The sequence below is a fragment of the Salmo salar genome, unplaced genomic scaffold (assembly GCF_905237065.1).
Source record: "Salmo salar unplaced genomic scaffold, Ssal_v3.1, whole genome shotgun sequence".
NCBI classification, from domain to species: Eukaryota; Metazoa; Chordata; class Actinopteri; order Salmoniformes; family Salmonidae; genus Salmo; species Salmo salar.
Genome location: NW_025547743.1, coordinates 9685 through 27776, shown reverse-complemented (window position 1 = coordinate 27776; position 18092 = coordinate 9685). Strand labels below are relative to the sequence as shown.

Sequence of the window (18092 nt, the reverse complement as noted above, 5' to 3'; positions counted from 1 at the left end):
CATGTCCGTTATTTATTAAATGTTTACTTCCCGTACCTGCTTCGTCTCTCCAGCATCATCCCATGTGAAAGAATACTGAAGCAAACCACGAAAGCATCAGGAGGTATGTTGGCATCGGCTCTCGGTCGCCACCGATGGAACCAGGGTGCCTAGCCAGCTCGACGGGCTTCCACACCTAGCCAGCTCGACGGGCTTCCACACCTAGCCAGCTCGACCCACTAGCCAGCTCGACGGGCTTCCACACCTACCAGCTCGACGGGCTTCCACACCTAGCCAGCTCGACGCTTCACACCCTAAGCCAGCTCGACGGGCTTCCACACCCTAGCCAGCTCGACCAGGCTTCCACACCCTAGCCAGCTCGACGGGCTTCCACACCCTAGCCAGCTCGACGGGCTTCCACACCTAGCCAGCTCGACGGGCTTCCACACCCTAGCCAGCTCGACGGGCTTCCACACCTAGCCAGCTCGACGGGCTTCCACACCCTAGCCAGATCGTAGGTTTTTGTTCGCCCAGCCGGTCCAGGAGTTTTTTTTTTTGTTTGTTTTTGTTTTGTTGGTGATGTCAGGGTGGATTCCTCCACCGATGGAACCGGGGGTGCCTAAGCCAGCCCGTCGGGCTTTTTCACACCCTGGCTGGCTCGAGAGGTTTCCTTGCCTCAGCCCGGCTCACCAGGCTCTCACGCTCCTGCCGGTTCCTTGGGCTTCCACGCCCCAACCGGCTTGCCCAGCGCCCATGTCTTAGCCGGTTTGCCCAGGTGGGACGCCGAGTTGCGCCCGGGGTCAGTCACGCTCTGCTCCCGCTCTCCCCCTGCATCACGCACTCCTATCATCCATTACGCACACCTGCCTTCCCTCGTCACGCGCATCAGCGATATTGGACTCACCTGGACTCACTCATCACCTGTTATTACCTCCCTATATTTGTCAGTTCCCCAGCTCTGTTCCCCGCTTCCTGCTTTGATTGTCTTTTGTTTGTGTTACCTGTTTGCTGACGCTGTTCCTGTCTCTGTTCCATGTCCGTTATTTATTAAATGTTACTTCCCGTACCTGCTTCGTCTCTCCAGCATCATCCCATGTGACAAACTATCCATGTCTCAATTATCTCAAGGCTTAAAATACCTTCTTTGACCAGTCTCATCCCCTTCGTCTACTCTGATTGAAGTGGATTTAACAAGTGACTTTCACCTGGATTCACCTGGTCAGTCTGTCAGGGAAAGAGCAGGTTCCTAATGTTTTGTCCACTCAGTGTGTATATTCCTCACTCTCTCAGCATCCAATGAACTAGACTGGATTCTTCATCCCGTAAACTAGACTGGATTCTTCATCCGTAAACTAGACTGGATTCTTCATCCCGTAAACTAGACTGGATGATTCATCCCGTAAACTAGACAGGATGCTTCATCCCGTAAACAAGAATGGATGCTTCATCCCGTAAACTAGACTGGATGCTTCATCCCGTAAACTAGACTGGATGCTTCATCCCGTAAACTAGACTGGATGCTTCATCTCGTAAACTAGACTGGATTCTTCAATGTTAGTCTCTACTTATAAACCTAACCAATAGTGAGTCTGCCTGAAATGTATTAAACAATATTGTTTGTTTTCCTTGCAGAGCTCTTCTGCTCGAGGTCTGGCCGTAACCCCAACATCAGGAAGTGTCTTTAGAGCCTCAGCTGCTGTGAGGTAAGAACACAGAGAGGCTAAAGGAAGTGTCTTTATACCTCAGCTGCTGTGAGGTAAGAACACAGAGAGGCTAAAGGAAGTGTCTTTAGACCTCAGCTGCTGTGAGGTAAGAACACAGAGGCTAAAGGAAGTGTCTTTATACCTCAGCTGCTGTGAGGTAAGAACACAGAGAGGCTAAAGGGAAGTGTCTTTATACCTCAGCTGCTGTGAGGTAAGAACACAGAGGCTAAAGGAAGTGTCTTTTATACACTCAGCTGCTGAGGTAAGAACACAGAGAGGCTAAAGGAAGTGTTGTGAGGTAAGAACACAGAGAGGCTAGCGAATTGTCTTTAGACCTCAGCTGCTGTGAGGTAATGAACACAGAGAGGCTAAAGGAAGTGTCTTTATACCTCAGCTGCTGTGAGGTAAGAACCACAGAGAGGCTAAAGGAAGTGTCTTTAGACCTCCACTGCTGTAGAGGTAAGAACACAGAGAGGCTAAAGGAAGTGTCTTTATACCCTCAGCTGCTGTGAGGTAAAGAACACAGAGAGGCTAAAGGAAGTGTCTTTATACCTCAGCTGCTGAGGGGCCTCGAACACAGAGAGAGGCTAAAGGAAGTGTCTTTAGACCTCAGCTGCTGTGAGGTAAGAATACAGAAGAGGACTTCAAAAAGTGTCTTTAGACCTCAGCTGCTGTGAGTTCAGAACACAGAGGAGGCTAAAGGGAAGTGTCTTTATACCTCAGCTGCTGTGAGGTAAGAACACAGAGGGCTAAAGGAAGTGCTTTATACCTCAGCTGCTGTGAGGATACAAGAACACAGAGAGGAGCTAAAGGAAGTGTCTTTATACACTCAGCTGCTGTGAGGTAAGAACTACAGAGAGAGGCTAAAGGAAGTGTCTTTCAGACCTCAGCTGCTGTGAGGTAAGAAACACAAGAGGCTAAAGGAAGTGTCTTTATACCCTCAGCTGCTGTGAGGTAAGAACACAGAGAGGCTAAAGGAAGTGTATTTATACCTCAGCTGCTGTGAGGTAAGAACACAGAGAGGCTAAAGGAAGTGTCTTTATACCTCAGCTGCTGTGAGGTAAGAACACAGAGAGGCTAAAGGAGTGTCTTTAGACCTCAGCTGCTGTGAGGTAAGAACACAGAGAGGCTAAAGGAAGTGTCTTTATACCTCAGCTGCTGTGAGGTAAGAACACAGAGGCTAAAGGAAGTGTCTTTATACCTCAGCTGCTGTGAGGTAAGAACACAGAGAGGCTAAAGGAGTGTCTTTATACCTCAGCTGCTGTGAGGTAAGAACACAGAGGCTAAAGGAAGTGTCTTTATACCTCAGCTGCTGTGAGGTAAGAATACAGAGAGGCTAAAGGAAGTGTCTTTATACCTCCACTGCTGTGAGGTAAGAACACAGAGAGGCTAAAGGAAGTGTATTTATACCTCAGCTGCTGTGAGGTAAGAACACAGAGAGGCTAAAGGAAGTGTCTTTATACCTCAGCTGCTGTGAGGTAAGAACACAGAGAGGCTAAAGGAAGTGTCTTTAGACCTCAGCTGCTGTGAGGTAAGAACACAGAGGGCTAAAGGAAGTGTCTTTATACCTCAGCTGCTGTGAGGTAAGAGCCGAGGCTAAAGGGAGTGTCTTTGGACCTCAGCTGCTGTGAGGTAGGAACACAGAGAGGCTAAAGGAAGTTTCTTTATACCTCAGCTGCACTATGAGGTAAGAACACAGAGAGGCTAAAGGAAGTGTCTTTATACCTCAGCTGCTGTGAGGTAAGAACACAGAGAGAGAATTCCCTCCCCCCTTTTCACAGATCTGTAAAATTACTGTTTTGTCAAAGAACAAAGATGATTGTTTTTAGGCCCTTTAGCAAGACATGTAAACCCGATGTTTTAGCCTTCCAGTTGTGGAAATAGATATGAAAGACAACTTTATTAGTCGGCGTGAGATAACGACAGAGGAAAAGTGGTCTCTTCACTATAGTACTACTATAGTACTATCATCAATGGTCTCTTCACTATAGTACTATTGTCCTATATTAACATTAAAAACCTTGGCAGATCTGCTAAAGCAACAATCCATCTCTTGTTCTTGGTCCAGATATGTGACATTTAGCTGAACGTTCTTCTTCGTCAGTTTAAGAATTCTATCTTTGGCCTTGATGGTTCTTGGAGTGAACATCCCATAGCACTGCTGTTCTAGCCTCCTCCTCTCCAAGTATACCTGATGGGTCCACTAGAACTCTATATAATGGATCACTTGGCGAAGCGAGAGAGAGAAGAGAGGAACAGGAAGGAGATGGAATAGAAAAGGCTAATTATGTCACGCACTCACACACATGCATGCACAGAAAACACACACACACACACTCTCTCTCTCACCCCCATGCCCTAATCTAATAAAGATGTCTTTCCACAGATTCATTGAATACCACTGCAGCAGGATCCACAGTCAGCAAAATCATTTCAAATGTTAAACCGCTGTTGAGCTACTGAATTATCTCTTGCCTTTCAGTCTTTGTGGGTGTAATAATGAACCATTGGTTTGAAGCAGTCTCACTGTGTGCTACAGTACTATATGTGTTCTTGCTGATTCCCAAATTGCACCCTATTACCTATGTGTGCACTACTTTTGACCGCAACCCAATAGGCCATGGTCAAAAGTAGTTCACTACATAGGTAATAGGGTGCCATTTGGGATAAATACTCTTGTCTAATTGTATGTGGATGATCTAGCCAGAGGATTGTACCCTCTAATAGCTACTGGTCCCTGTATATCTCTGATGTGTGTTGTTCCCTCTAAAAGCTAGCTACTGGTCCCTGTATGTCTCTGATGTGTGTTGTTCCCTCTAATAGCTAGCTACTGGTCCCTGTATGTCTCTGATGTGTGTTGTTCCCTCTAATAGCTAGCTACTGGTCCCTGTATGTCTCTGATGTGTCCTGTTGTTGTTCCCTCTAATAGCTAGCTACTGGTCCCTGTATGTCTCTGATGTGTGTTGTTGTTCCCTCTAATAGCTAGCTACTGGTCCCTGTATGTCTCTGATGTGTCCTGTTGTTGTTCCCTCTAATAGCTAGCTACTGGTCCCTGTATGTCTCTGATGTGTGTTGTTGTTCCCTCTAATAGCTAGCTACTGGTCCCTGTATGTCTCTGATGTGTGTTGTTGTACCCTCTAATAGCTAGCTACTGGTCCCTGTATGTCTCTGATGTGTGTTGTTCCCTCTAATAGCTAGCTACTGGTCCCTGTATGTCTCTGATGTGTGTTGTTGTTCCCTCTAATAGCTAGCTACTGGTCCCTGTATGTCTCTGATGTGTGTTGTTCCCTCTAATAGCTAGCTACTGGTCCCTGTATGTCTCTGATGTGTCCTGTTGTTGTTCCCTCTAATAGCTAGCTACTGGTCCCTGTATGTCTCTGATGTGTCCTGTTGTTGTACTTCCTCTAATAGCTAGCTACTGGTCCCTGTATGTCTCTGATGTGTGTTGTTCTTCCCTCTAATAGCTAGCTACTGGTCCCTGTATGTCTCTGATGTGTGTTGTTTCCTCTAATAGCTAGCTACTGGTCCCTGTATGTCTCTGATGTGTGTTTTGTTCCCTCTAATAGCTAGCTACTGGTCCCTGTATGTCTCTGATGTGTGTTGTTGTTCCCTCTAATAGCTAGCTACTGGTCCCTGTATGTCTCTGATGTGTGTTGTTGTTCCCTCTAATAGCTAGCTACTGGTCCCTGTATGTCTCTGATGTGTGTTGTTGTATCCTCTAATAGCTAGCTACTGGTCCCTGTATGTCTCTGATGTGTGTTGTTGTTCCCTCTAATAGCTAGCTACTGGTCCCTGTATGTCTCTGATGTGTGTTGTTGTTCCCTCTAATAGCTACTGGTCCCTGTATATCTCTGATGTGTGTTGTATCCTCTAATAGCTAGCTACTGGTCCCTGTATGTCTCTGATGTGTGTTGTTGTACCCTCTAATAGCTAGCTACTGGTCCCTGTATGTCTCTGATGTGTGTTGTTGTATCCTCTAATAGCTAGCTACTGGTCCCTGTATATCTCTGATGTGTGTTGTTCCCTCTAATAGCTAGCTACTGGTCCCTGTATGTCTCTGATGTGTGTTGTTGTACCCTCTAATAGCTAGCTACTGGTCCCTGTATGTCTCTGATGTGTGTTGTTCCCTCTAATAGCTAGCTACTGGTCCCTGTATGTCTCTGATGTGTGTTGTTGTATCCTCTAATAGCTAGCTACTGGTCCCTGTATGTCTCTGATGTGTGTTGTTGTTCCCTCTAATAGCTAGCTACTGGTCCCTGTATGTCTCTGATGTGTGTTGTTCCCTCTAATAGCTAGCTACTGGTCCCTGTATGTCTCTGATGTGTGTTGTTGTATCCTCTAATAGCTAGCTACTGGTCCCTGTATATCTCTGATGTGTGTTGTTGTTCCCTCTAATAGCTACTGGTCCCTGTATGTCTCTGATGTGTGTTGTTCCCTCTAATAGCTAGCTACTGGTCCCTGTATATCTCTGATGTGTGTTGTTGTTCCCTCTAATAGCTAGCTACTGGTCCCTGTATGTCTCTGATGTGTGTTGTTGTTCCCTCTAATAGCTAGCTACTGGTCCCTGTATATCTCTGATGTGTGTTGTTGTATCCTCTAATAGCTAGCTACTGGTCCCTGTATGTCTCTGATGTGTGTTGTTCCCTCTAATAGCTAGCTACTGGTCCCTGTATATCTCTGATGTGTGTTTGTTCCCTCTAATAGCTAGCTACTGGTCCCTGTATATCTCTGATGTGTGTTGTTGTATCCTCTAATAGCTAGCTACTGGTCCCTGTATGTCTCTGATGTGTGTTGTTCCCTCTAATAGCTAGCTACTGGTCCCTGTATATCTCTGATGTGTGTTGTTGTTCCCTCTAATAGCTACTGGTCCCTGTATGTCTCTGATGTGTGTTGTTGTTCCCTCTAATAGCTAGCTACTGGTCCCTGTATGTCTCTGATGTGTGTTGTACCCTCTAATAGCTAGCTACTGGTCCCTGTATATCTCTGATGTGTGTTGTTGTTCCCTCTAATAGCTACTGGTCCCTGTATGTCTCTGATGTGTGTTGTTGTACCCTCTAATAGCTAGCTACTGGTCCCTGTATATCTCTGATGTGTGTTGTTGTTCCCTCTAATAGCTACTGGTCCCTGTATGTCTCTGATGTGTGTTGTTGTTCCCTCTAATAGCTAGCTACTGGTCCCTGTATGTCTCTGATGTGTGTTGTATCCTCTAATAGCTAGCTACTGGTCCCTGTATATCTGTGATGTGTGTTGTTGTTCCCTCTAATAGCTAGCTACTGGTCCCTGTATATCTCTGATGTGTGTTGTTGTATCCTCTAATAGCTAGCTACTGGTCCCTGTATGTCTCTGATGTGTGTTGTTGTTCCCTCTAATAGCTAGCTACTGGTCCCTGTATGTCTCTGATGTGTGTTGTATCCTCTAATAGCTAGCTACTGGTCCCTGTATATCTCTGATGTGTGTTGTTCCCTCTAATAGCTAGCTACTGGTCCCTGTATGTCTCTGATGTGTGTTGTTGTTCCCTCTAATAGCTAGCTACTGGTCCCTGTATGTCTCTGATGTGTGTTGTTGCCCTCTAATAGCTAGCTACTGGTCCCTGTATATCTCTGATGTGTGTTGTTGTTCCCTCTAATAGCTAGCTACTGGTCCCTGTATATCTCTGATGTGTGTGTTGTTCCCTCTAATAGCTAGCTACTGGTCCCTGTATGTCTCTGATGTGTGTTGTTGTACCCTCTAATAGCTAGCTACTGGTCCCTGTATATCTCTGATGTGTGTTGTTCCCTCTAATAGCTAGCTACTGGTCCCTGTATGTCTCTGATGTGTGTTGTTGTTCCCTCTAATAGCTAGCTACTGGTCCCTGTATGTCTCTGATGTGTGTTGTTGTATCCTCTAATAGCTAGCTACTGGTCCCTGTATGTCTCTGATGTGTGTTGTTGTACCCTCTAATAGCTAGCTACTGGTCCCTGTATATCTCTGATGTGTGTTGTATCCTCTAATAGCTAGCTACTGGTCCCTGTATGTCTCTGATGTGTGTTGTTGTTCCCTCTAATAGCTAGCTACTGGTCCCTGTATGTCTCTGATGTGTGTTGTTGTACCCTCTAATAGCTAGCTACTGGTCCCTGTATGTCTCTGATGTGTGTTGTTCCCTCTAATAGCTAGCTACTGGTCCCTGTATGTCTCTGATGTGTGTTGTTGTTCCCTCTAATAGCTAGCTACTGGTCCCTGTATGTCTCTGATGTGTGTTGTTGTATCCTCTAATAGCTAGCTACTGGTCCCTGTATGTCTCTGATGTGTGTTGTTGTTCCCTCTAATAGCTAGCTACTGGTCCCTGTATGTCTCTGATGTGTGTTGTTGTATCCTCTAATAGCTAGCTACTGGTCCCTGTATGTCTCTGATGTGTGTTGTTCCCTCTAATAGCTAGCTACTGGTCCCTGTATGTCTCTGATGTGTGTGTTGTTCTCTCTAATAGCTAGCTACTGGTCCCTGTATGTCTCTGATGTGTGTTGTATCCTCTAATAGCTAGCTACTGGTCCCTGTATATCTCTGATGTGTGTTGTTCCCTCTAATAGCTAGCTACTGGTCCCTGTATGTCTCTGATGTGTGTTGTTGTTCCCTCTAATAGCTAGCTACTGGTCCCTGTATATCTCTGATGTGTGTTGTTGTATCCTCTAATAGCTAGCTACTGGTCCCTGTATGTCTCTGATGTGTGTTGTTGTTCCCTCTAATAGCTAGCTACTGGTCCCTGTATATCTCTGATGTGTGTTGTATCCTCTAATAGCTAGCTACTGGTCCCTGTATATCTCTGATGTGTGTTGTTCCCTCTAATAGCTAGCTACTGGTCCCTGTATGTCTCTGATGTGTGTTGTTGTTCCCTCTAATAGCTAGCTACTGGTCCCTGTATGTCTCTGATGTGTGTTGTTCCCTCTAATAGCTAGCTACTGGTCCCTGTATATCTCTGATGTGTGTTGTTGTTCCCTCTAATAGCTAGCTACTGGTCCCTGTATGTCTCTGATGTGTGTTGTTGTACCCTCTAATAGCTAGCTACTGGTCCCTGTATATCTCTGATGTGTGTTGTTCCCTCTAATAGCTAGCTACTGGTCCCTGTATGTCTCTGATGTGTGTTGTTGTTCCCTCTAATAGCTAGCTACTGGTCCCTGTATGTCTCTGATGTGTGTTGTTGTATCCTCTAATAGCTAGCTACTGGTCCCTGTATGTCTCTGATGTGTGTTGTTGTACCCTCTAATAGCTAGCTACTGGTCCCTGTATATCTCTGATGTGTGTTGTATCCTCTAATAGCTAGCTACTGGTCCCTGTATGTCTCTGATGTGTGTTGTTGTTCCCTCTAATAGCTAGCTACTGGTCCCTGTATGTCTCTGATGTGTGTTGTTGTACCCTCTAATAGCTAGCTACTGGTCCCTGTATGTCTCTGATGTGTGTTGTTCCCTCTAATAGCTAGCTACTGGTCCCTGTATGTCTCTGATGTGTGTTGTTGTTCCCTCTAATAGCTAGCTACTGGTCCCTGTATGTCTCTGATGTGTGTTGTTGTATCCTCTAATAGCTAGCTACTGGTCCCTGTATGTCTCTGATGTGTGTTGTTGTTCCCTCTAATAGCTAGCTACTGGTCCCTGTATGTCTCTGATGTGTGTTGTTGTATCCTCTAATAGCTAGCTACTGGTCCCTGTATGTCTCTGATGTGTGTTGTTCCCTCTAATAGCTAGCTACTGGTCCCTGTATGTCTCTGATGTGTGTGTTGTTCTCTCTAATAGCTAGCTACTGGTCCCTGTATGTCTCTGATGTGTGTTGTATCCTCTAATAGCTAGCTACTGGTCCCTGTATGTCTCTGATGTGTGTTGTTCCCTCTAATAGCTACTGGTCCCTGTATATCTCTGATGTGTGTTGTTGTATCCTCTAATAGCTAGCTACTGGTCCCTGTATATCTCTGATGTGTGTTGTTGTTCCCTCTAATAGCTAGCTACTGGTCCCTGTATGTCTCTGATGTGTGTTGTTGTTCCCTCTAATAGCTAGCTACTGGTCCCTGTATATCTCTGATGTGTGTTGTTGTTCCCTCTAATAGCTAGCTACTGGTCCCTGTATGTCTCTGATGTGTGTTGTTGTATCCTCTAATAGCTAGCTACTGGTCCCTGTATGTCTCTGATGTGTGTTGTATCCTCTAATAGCTAGCTACTGGTCCCTGTATATCTCTGATGTGTGTTGTTCCCTCTAATAGCTAGCTACTGGTCCCTGTATGTCTCTGATGTGTGTTGTTCCCTCTAATAGCTAGCTACTGGTCCCTGTATATCTCTGATGTGTGTTGTTCCCTCTAATAGCTAGCTACTGGTCCCTGTATGTCTCTGATGTGTGTTGTATCCTCTAATAGCTAGCTACTGGTCCCTGTATATCTCTGATGTGTGTTGTTCCCTCTAATAGCTAGCTACTGGTCCCTGTATGTCTCTGATGTGTGTTGTTGTTCCCTCTAATAGCTAGCTACTGGTCCCTGTATATCTCTGATGTGTGTTGTTGTATCCTCTAATAGCTAGCTACTGGTCCCTGTATGTCTCTGATGTGTGTTGTTGTTCCCTCTAATAGCTAGCTACTGGTCCCTGTATGTCTCTGATGTGTGTTGTTCTTCCCTCTAATAGCTAGCTACTGGTCCCTGTATATCTCTGATGTGTGTTGTACCCTCTAATAGCTAGCTACTGGTCCCTGTATGTCTCTGATGTGTGTTGTTCCCTCTAATAGCTAGCTACTGGTCCCTGTATGTCTCTGATGTGTGTTGTTGTTCCCTCTAATAGCTAGCTACTGGTCCCTGTATGTCTCTGATGTGTTTTGTTGTATCCTCTAATAGCTAGCTACTGGTCCCTGTATGTCTCTGATGTGTGTTGTATCCTCTAATAGCTAGCTACTGGTCCCTGTATATCTCTGATGTGTGTTGTTCCCTCTAATAGCTAGCTACTGGTCCCTGTATATCTCTGATGTGTGTTGTTGTATCCTCTAATAGCTAGCTACTGGTCCCTGTATGTCTCTGATGTGTGTTGTTGTATCCTCTAATAGCTAGCTACTGGTCCCTGTATGTCTCTGATGTGTGTTGTTGTTCCCTCTAATAGCTAGCTACTGGTCCCTGTATATCTCTGATGTGTGTTGTTGTATCCTCTAATAGCTAGCTACTGGTCCCTGTATGTCTCTGATGTGTGTTGTTGTATCCTCTAATAGCTAGCTACTGGTCCCTGTATATCTCTGATGTGTGTTGTTGTTCCCTCTAATAGCTAGCTACTGGTCCCTGTATGTCTCTGATGTGTGTTGTTGTATCCTCTAATAGCTAGCTACTGGTCCCTGTATGTCTCTGATGTGTGTTGTTGTATCCTCTAATAGCTAGCTACTGGTCCCTGTATGTCTCTGATGTGTGTTGTTGTTCCCTCTAATAGCTAGCTACTGGTCCCTGTATATCTCTGATGTGTGTTGTTGTTCCCTCTAATAGCTAGCTACTGGTCCCTGTATGTCTCTGATGTGTGTTGTTGTTCCCTCTAATAGCTAGCTACTGGTCCCTGTATATCTCTGATGTGTGTTGTTGTATCCTCTAATAGCTAGCTACTGGTCCCTGTATGTCTCTGATGTGTGTTGTTGTATCCTCTAATAGCTAGCTACTGGTCCCTGTATATCTCTGATGTGTGTTGTTGTTCCCTCTAATAGCTAGCTACTGGTCCCTGTATGTCTCTGATGTGTGTTGTTGTATCCTCTAATAGCTAGCTACTGGTCCCTGTATGTCTCTGATGTGTGTTGTTGTATCCTCTAATAGCTAGCTACTGGTCCCTGTATGTCTCTGATGTGTGTTGTTGTTCCCTCTAATAGCTAGCTACTGGTCCCTGTATATCTCTGATGTGTGTTGTTGTTCCCTCTAATAGCTAGCTACTGGTCCCTGTATGTCTCTGATGTGTGTTGTTGTATCCTCTAATAGCTAGCTACTGGTCCCTGTATGTCTCTGATGTGTGTTGTTCCCTCTAATAGCTAGCTACTGGTCCCTGTATGTCTCTGATGTGTGTTGTTGTTCCCTCTAATAGCTAGCTACTGGTCCCTGTATATCTCTGATGTGTGTTGTTGTTCCCTCTAATAGCTAGCTACTGGTCCCTGTATGTCTCTGATGTGTGTTGTTGTTCTCTCTAATAGCTAGCTACTGGTCCCTGTATGTCTCTGATGTGTGTTGTTGTTCCATCTAATAGCTAGCTACTGGTCCCTGTATGTCTCTGATGTGTGTTGTTCCCTCTAATAGCTAGCTACTGGTCCCTGTATATCTCTGATGTGTGTTGTTGTTCCCTCTAATAGCTAGCTACTGGTCCCTGTATATCTCTGATGTGTGTTGTTCCCTCTAATAGCTAGCTACTGGTCCCTGTATGTCTCTGATATGTGTTGTTGTTCCCTCTAATAGCTAGCTACTGGTCCCTGTATGTCTCTGATGTGTGTTGTTGTTCCCTCTAATAGCTAGCTACTGGTCCCTGTATATCTCTGATGTGTGTTGTTCCCTCTAATAGCTAGCTACTGGTCCCTGTATGTCTCTGATATGTGTTGTTGTTCCCTCTAATAGCTAGCTACTGGTCCCTGTATGTCTCTGATGTGTGTTGTTGTTCCCTCTAATAGCTAGCTACTGGTCCCTGTATATCTCTGATGTGTGTTGTTCCCTCTAATAGCTAGCTACTGGTCCCTGTATGTCTCTGATGTGTGTTGTTGTTCCCTCTAATAGCTAGCTACTGGTCCCTGTATGTCTCTGATGTGTGTTGTTCTCTCTCCCTAATGCTGCTCTAAGCTTGGTCACTGTGTAAGTATTACCCTGACTAATTACTGATAACTACTGTTAACTCCTGGCTCTAATTCCAGGCTAACTCCTGGCTATAATTCCAGCTAACTCCTGGCTGTAATTCCAGGCTAACCCCTGGCTATAATTCCAGCTAACTCCTGGCTGTAATTCCAGGCTAACTCTTGGCTATAATTCCAGCTAACTCCTGGCTGTAATTCCAGGCTAACTCTTGGCTGTAATTCTAAGCTTCTCCTTACTGCTTTCTCTGGTGTTGTCATTCAGTTACACCCATCATCATTCCATCATCATTCCATCATTATTCCATCATTATTCCCTTCATAAACTGTTTCTCAATTATAAACAGACATGGCATGTTTTTAACATCTCATTGTATTGCTTCACCCTCCCTGCTTTTTCTAACATGTCTGTTGGTGGTGTTGTACCATAGACGGTGTGGTATCTTCCTCCATTTTAGTTCTCCCTCTTTATCTACACATCTATTGTTATCCCAGCCCTAGGGAAGCTGCTGTTCTGTATCTACATCTATTGTTATCCCAGCCCTAGGGAAGCTGCTGTTCTCTATCTACATCTATTGTTATCCCAGCCCTAGGGAAGCTGCTGTTCTCTATCTACATCTATTGTTATCCCAGCCCTAGGGAAGCTGCTGTTCTCTATCTACATCTATTGTTATCCCAGCCCTAGGGAAGCTGCTGTTCTCTATCTACATCTATTGTTGTCCCAGCCCTAGGGAAGCTGCTGTTCTCTATCTACATCTATTGTTATCCCAGCCCTAGGGAAGCTGCTGTTCTCTATCTACATCTATTGTTATCCCAGCCCTAGGGAAGCTGCTGTTCTCTATCTACATCTATTGTTATCCCAGCCCTAGGGAAGCTGCTGTTCTCTATCTACATCTATTGTTATCCCAGCCCTAGGGAAGCTGCTGTTCTCTATCTACATCTATTGTTATCCCAGCCCTAGGGAAGCTGCTGTTCTGTATCTACATCTATTGTTATCCCAGCCCTAGGGAAGCTGCTGTTCTCTATCTACACATCTATTGTTATCCCAGCCCTAGGGAAGCTGCTGTTCTGTATCTACATCTATTGTTATCCCAGCCCTAGGGAAGCTGCTGTTCTCTATCTACATCTATTGTTATCCCAGCCCTAGGGAAGCTGCTGTTCTCTATCTACATCTATTGTTATCCCAGCCCTAGGGAAGCTGCTGTTCTGTATCTACATCTATTGTTATCCCAGCCCTAGGGAAGCTGCTGTTCTCTATCTACACATCTATTGTTATCCCAGCCCTAGGGAAGCTGCTGTTCTCTAGCTACATCTATTGTTATCCCAGCCCTAGGGAAGCTGCTGTTCTCTATCTACATCTATTGTTATCCCAGCCCTAGGGAAGCTGCTGTTCTCTATCTACATCTATTGTTATCCCAGCCCTAGGGAAGCTGCTGTTCTCTATCTACATCTATTGTTATCCCAGCCCTAGGGAAGCTGCTGTTCTCTATCTACATCTATTGTTATCCCAGCCCTAGGGAAGCTGCTGTTCTCTATCTACATCTATTGTTATCCCAGCCCTAGGGAAGCTGCTGTTCTGTATCTACATCTATTGTTATTCCAGCCCTAGGGAAGCTGCTGTTCTCTATCTACACATCTATTGTTATCCCAGCCCTAGGGAAGCTGCTGTTCTGTATCTACATCTATTGTTATCCCAGCCCTAGGGAAGCTGCTGTTCTCTATCTACATCTATTGTTATCCCAGCCCTAGGGAAGCTGCTGTTCTCTATCTACATCTATTGTTATCCCAGCCCTAGGGAAGCTGCTGTTCTGTATCTACATCTATTGTTATCCCAGCCCTAGGGAAGCTGCTGTTCTCTATCTACACATCTATTGTTATCCCAGCCCTAGGGAAGCTGCTGTTCTCTAGCTACATCTATTGTTATCCCAGCCCTAGGGAAGCTGCTGTTCTCTATCTACATCTATTGTTATCCCAGCCCTAGGGAAGCTGCTGTTCTCTATCTACATCTATTGTTATCCCAGCCCTAGGGAAGCTGCTGTTCTGTATCTACATCTATTGTTATCCCAGCCCTAGGGAAGCTGCTGTTCTCTATCTACATCTATTGTTATCCCAGCCCTAGGGAAGCTGCTGTTCTCTATCTACATCTATTGTTATCCCAGCCCTAGGGAAGCTGCTGTTCTCTATATACATCTATTGTTATCCCAGCCCTAGGGAAGCTGCTGTTCTGTTTCTCATATCTCATCTTGTCTCTCTGTTGACAGCTCAGGTCCGGGGGGTCACAGATCCTGGAGGGATGCATCGCTGAGCTCCCCAACATCTCCAGTCTGGACATCTCTGACAACGGTAAGACTCTATCTAGCTTCTCTATATCTATAATGTTAAGACAGCATCTCCAGTCTGGACATCTCTGACAACGGTAAGACTCTATCTAGCTTCTCTAGATCTATAATGTTAAGACAGCATCTCCAGTCTGGACATCTCTGACAACGGTAAGACTATATCTAGCTTCTCTATATCTATAATGTTAAGACAGCATCTCCAGTCTGGACATCTCTGACAACGGTAAGACTCTATCTAGCTTCTCTATATCTATAATGTTAAGACAGCATCTCCAGGCTGGGTGTAGTCTTTTTCTCCAGCCCAACAAACCCAGTAGTGCAGCTGACTCGACTAATATAATGATTCATTTAAAGTCTGTGATTAGCTGATTGGTTGAATCAGATGTGTTACTGCTTTGGCTCCCAGAATGCCCTTTAGATGATTGGTTTGTGTTTCCTCCAGGTCTGGACTCTGACCTGTCCACTCTGCTGGTGTGGCTGGCCAAGAACCGATCCATCCGACACCTCTCACTGGGGAAGAACTTCAACAACATCAAGTCCAAGTACGACTGGGGGGGCTAGGCCAGCACTGGGGGGGCTAGGCCAGCACTGGGGGGGGCTAGGCCAGCACTGGGGGAGGCTAGGCCAGCACTGGGGGGGGCTAGGCCAGCACTGGGGAGGGCTGGGTCAGGACCAATATCCTTACTGTCTGGCTGGAGTTGGAAGCATTCACACAACACATCCCATACATACACTTAACATACACACAACACATCCCATACACTTAACATACACACAACACATCCCATACACTTAACATACACACAACACATCCCATACACTTAACATACACACAACACATCCCATACACTTAACATACACACAACACATCCCATACACTTAACATACACACAACACATCCCATACACTTAACATACACACAACACATCCCATACACTTAACATACACACAACACATCCCATACACTTAACATACGCACAACACATCCCATACACTTAACATACGCACAACACATCCCATACACTTAACAAACGCACAACACATCCCATACACTTAACATACGCACAACACATCCCATACACTTAACAAATACACTTAACATACACACCCATCCCATACACTTAACATACACACAACACATTCCATACACTTAACATACACACATCACATCCTAACATAACATCACACATCCCATACACTTAACATACGCACAACACATCCCATACACTTAACATACACACAACACATCCCATACACTTAACATACGCACAACACATCCCATACACTTAACAGACACACAACACATCCCATACACTAAACAGACACACAACACATCCCATACACTTAACATACGCACAACACATCCCATACACTTAACATACGCACAACACATCCCATACACTAACATACGCACAACACATCCCATACACTTAACAGACACACAACACATCCCATACACTTAACAGACACACAACACATCCCATACACTTAACAGACACACAACACATCCCATACACTTAACAGACACACAACACATCCCATACACTTAACAGACACACAACACATCCCATACACTTAACAGACACACAACACATCCCATACACTTAACAGACACACAACACATCCCATACACTTAACAGACACACAACACATCCCATACACTTAACAGACACACAACACATCCCATACACTTAACAGACACACAACACATCCCATACACTTAACAAACACACAACACATCCCATACACTTAACAAACACACAACACATCCCATACACTTAACAAACACACAACACATCCCATACACTTAACAACACACATCCCATACACATAACATACACACAACACATCCCATATACATCACACAACACATCCCATACACTAACACAACACATCCCATACACTTAACATACACACAACACATCCCATACACTTAACACAAACACATCCCATACACTTAACAAACACACAACACATCCCATACACTTAACAAACACACAACACATCCCATACACTTAACATACACACAACACATCCCATACACTTAACAAACACACAACACATCCCACACTTAACATACACACAACACATCCCTTAACAGACACACAACACATCCCATACACGTAACAGACACACAACACATCCCATACACTTAACATACACACAACACATCCCATACACTTAACATACACACAACACATCCCATACACTTAACAAACACACAACACATCCCATACACTTAACAAACACACAACACATCCCATACACTTAACATACACACAACACATCCCATACACTTAACATACACACAACACATCCCATACACTTAACAGACACACACACATCCCATACACTTAACAGACACACAACACATCCCATACACTTAACAGACACACAACACATCCCATACACTTAACATACACACAACACATCCCATACACTTACAAACACACAACACATCCCAAACACACAACACATCCCATTCACTTAACATACACACAACACATCCCAAACACTTAACATACACACAACCTTCCCATACACTTAACATACACACAACACATCCAATACACTTAACATACGCACAACACATCCCATACACTTAACAAAACGCACAACACATCCCATACACTTAACATACACACAACACATCCCATACACTTAACATACACACAACACATCCCATACACTTAACATACGCACAACACATCCCATACACTTAACATACGCACAACACATCCCATACACTTAACAAACGCACAACACATCCCATACACTTAACATACGCACAACACATCCCATACACTTAACAAATACACTTAACATACACACAACACATCCCATACACTTAACATACACACAACACATCCCATACACTTAACATACACACAACACATTCCATACACTTAACATACACACATCACATCCCATACACTTAACATACGCACAACACATCCATACACTTAACATACGCACACACAATCCCATACACTTAACATACGCACAACACATCCCATACACTTAACATACACACAACACATCCCATACACTTAACATACGCACAACACATCCCATACACTTAACAGACACACAACACATCCCATACACTAAACAGACACACAACACATCCCATACACTTAACATACGCACAACACATCCCATACACTTAACATACGCACAACACATCCCATACCTACATACGCGCACAACACATCCCATACATAACAGACGCACAACACATCCCATACACTTAACAGACACACAACACATCCCA

At 44.7% G+C, this 18092-nt stretch overlaps 1 long non-coding RNA gene across 1 annotated transcript; it reads left to right on the top strand.

Annotated features, from left to right (window-relative positions):
- Nucleotides 1-3071: 3071 nt before the first annotated feature.
- LOC123732330 (uncharacterized) lies at nucleotides 3072-15365 on the top strand. The gene is made up of 3 exons (XR_006763087.1): nucleotides 3072-3213; nucleotides 14741-14822; nucleotides 15261-15365. It is a non-coding gene; the product is annotated as an uncharacterized lncRNA (long non-coding RNA).
- The last annotated feature ends 2727 nt before the right edge of the window (nucleotides 15366-18092 follow it).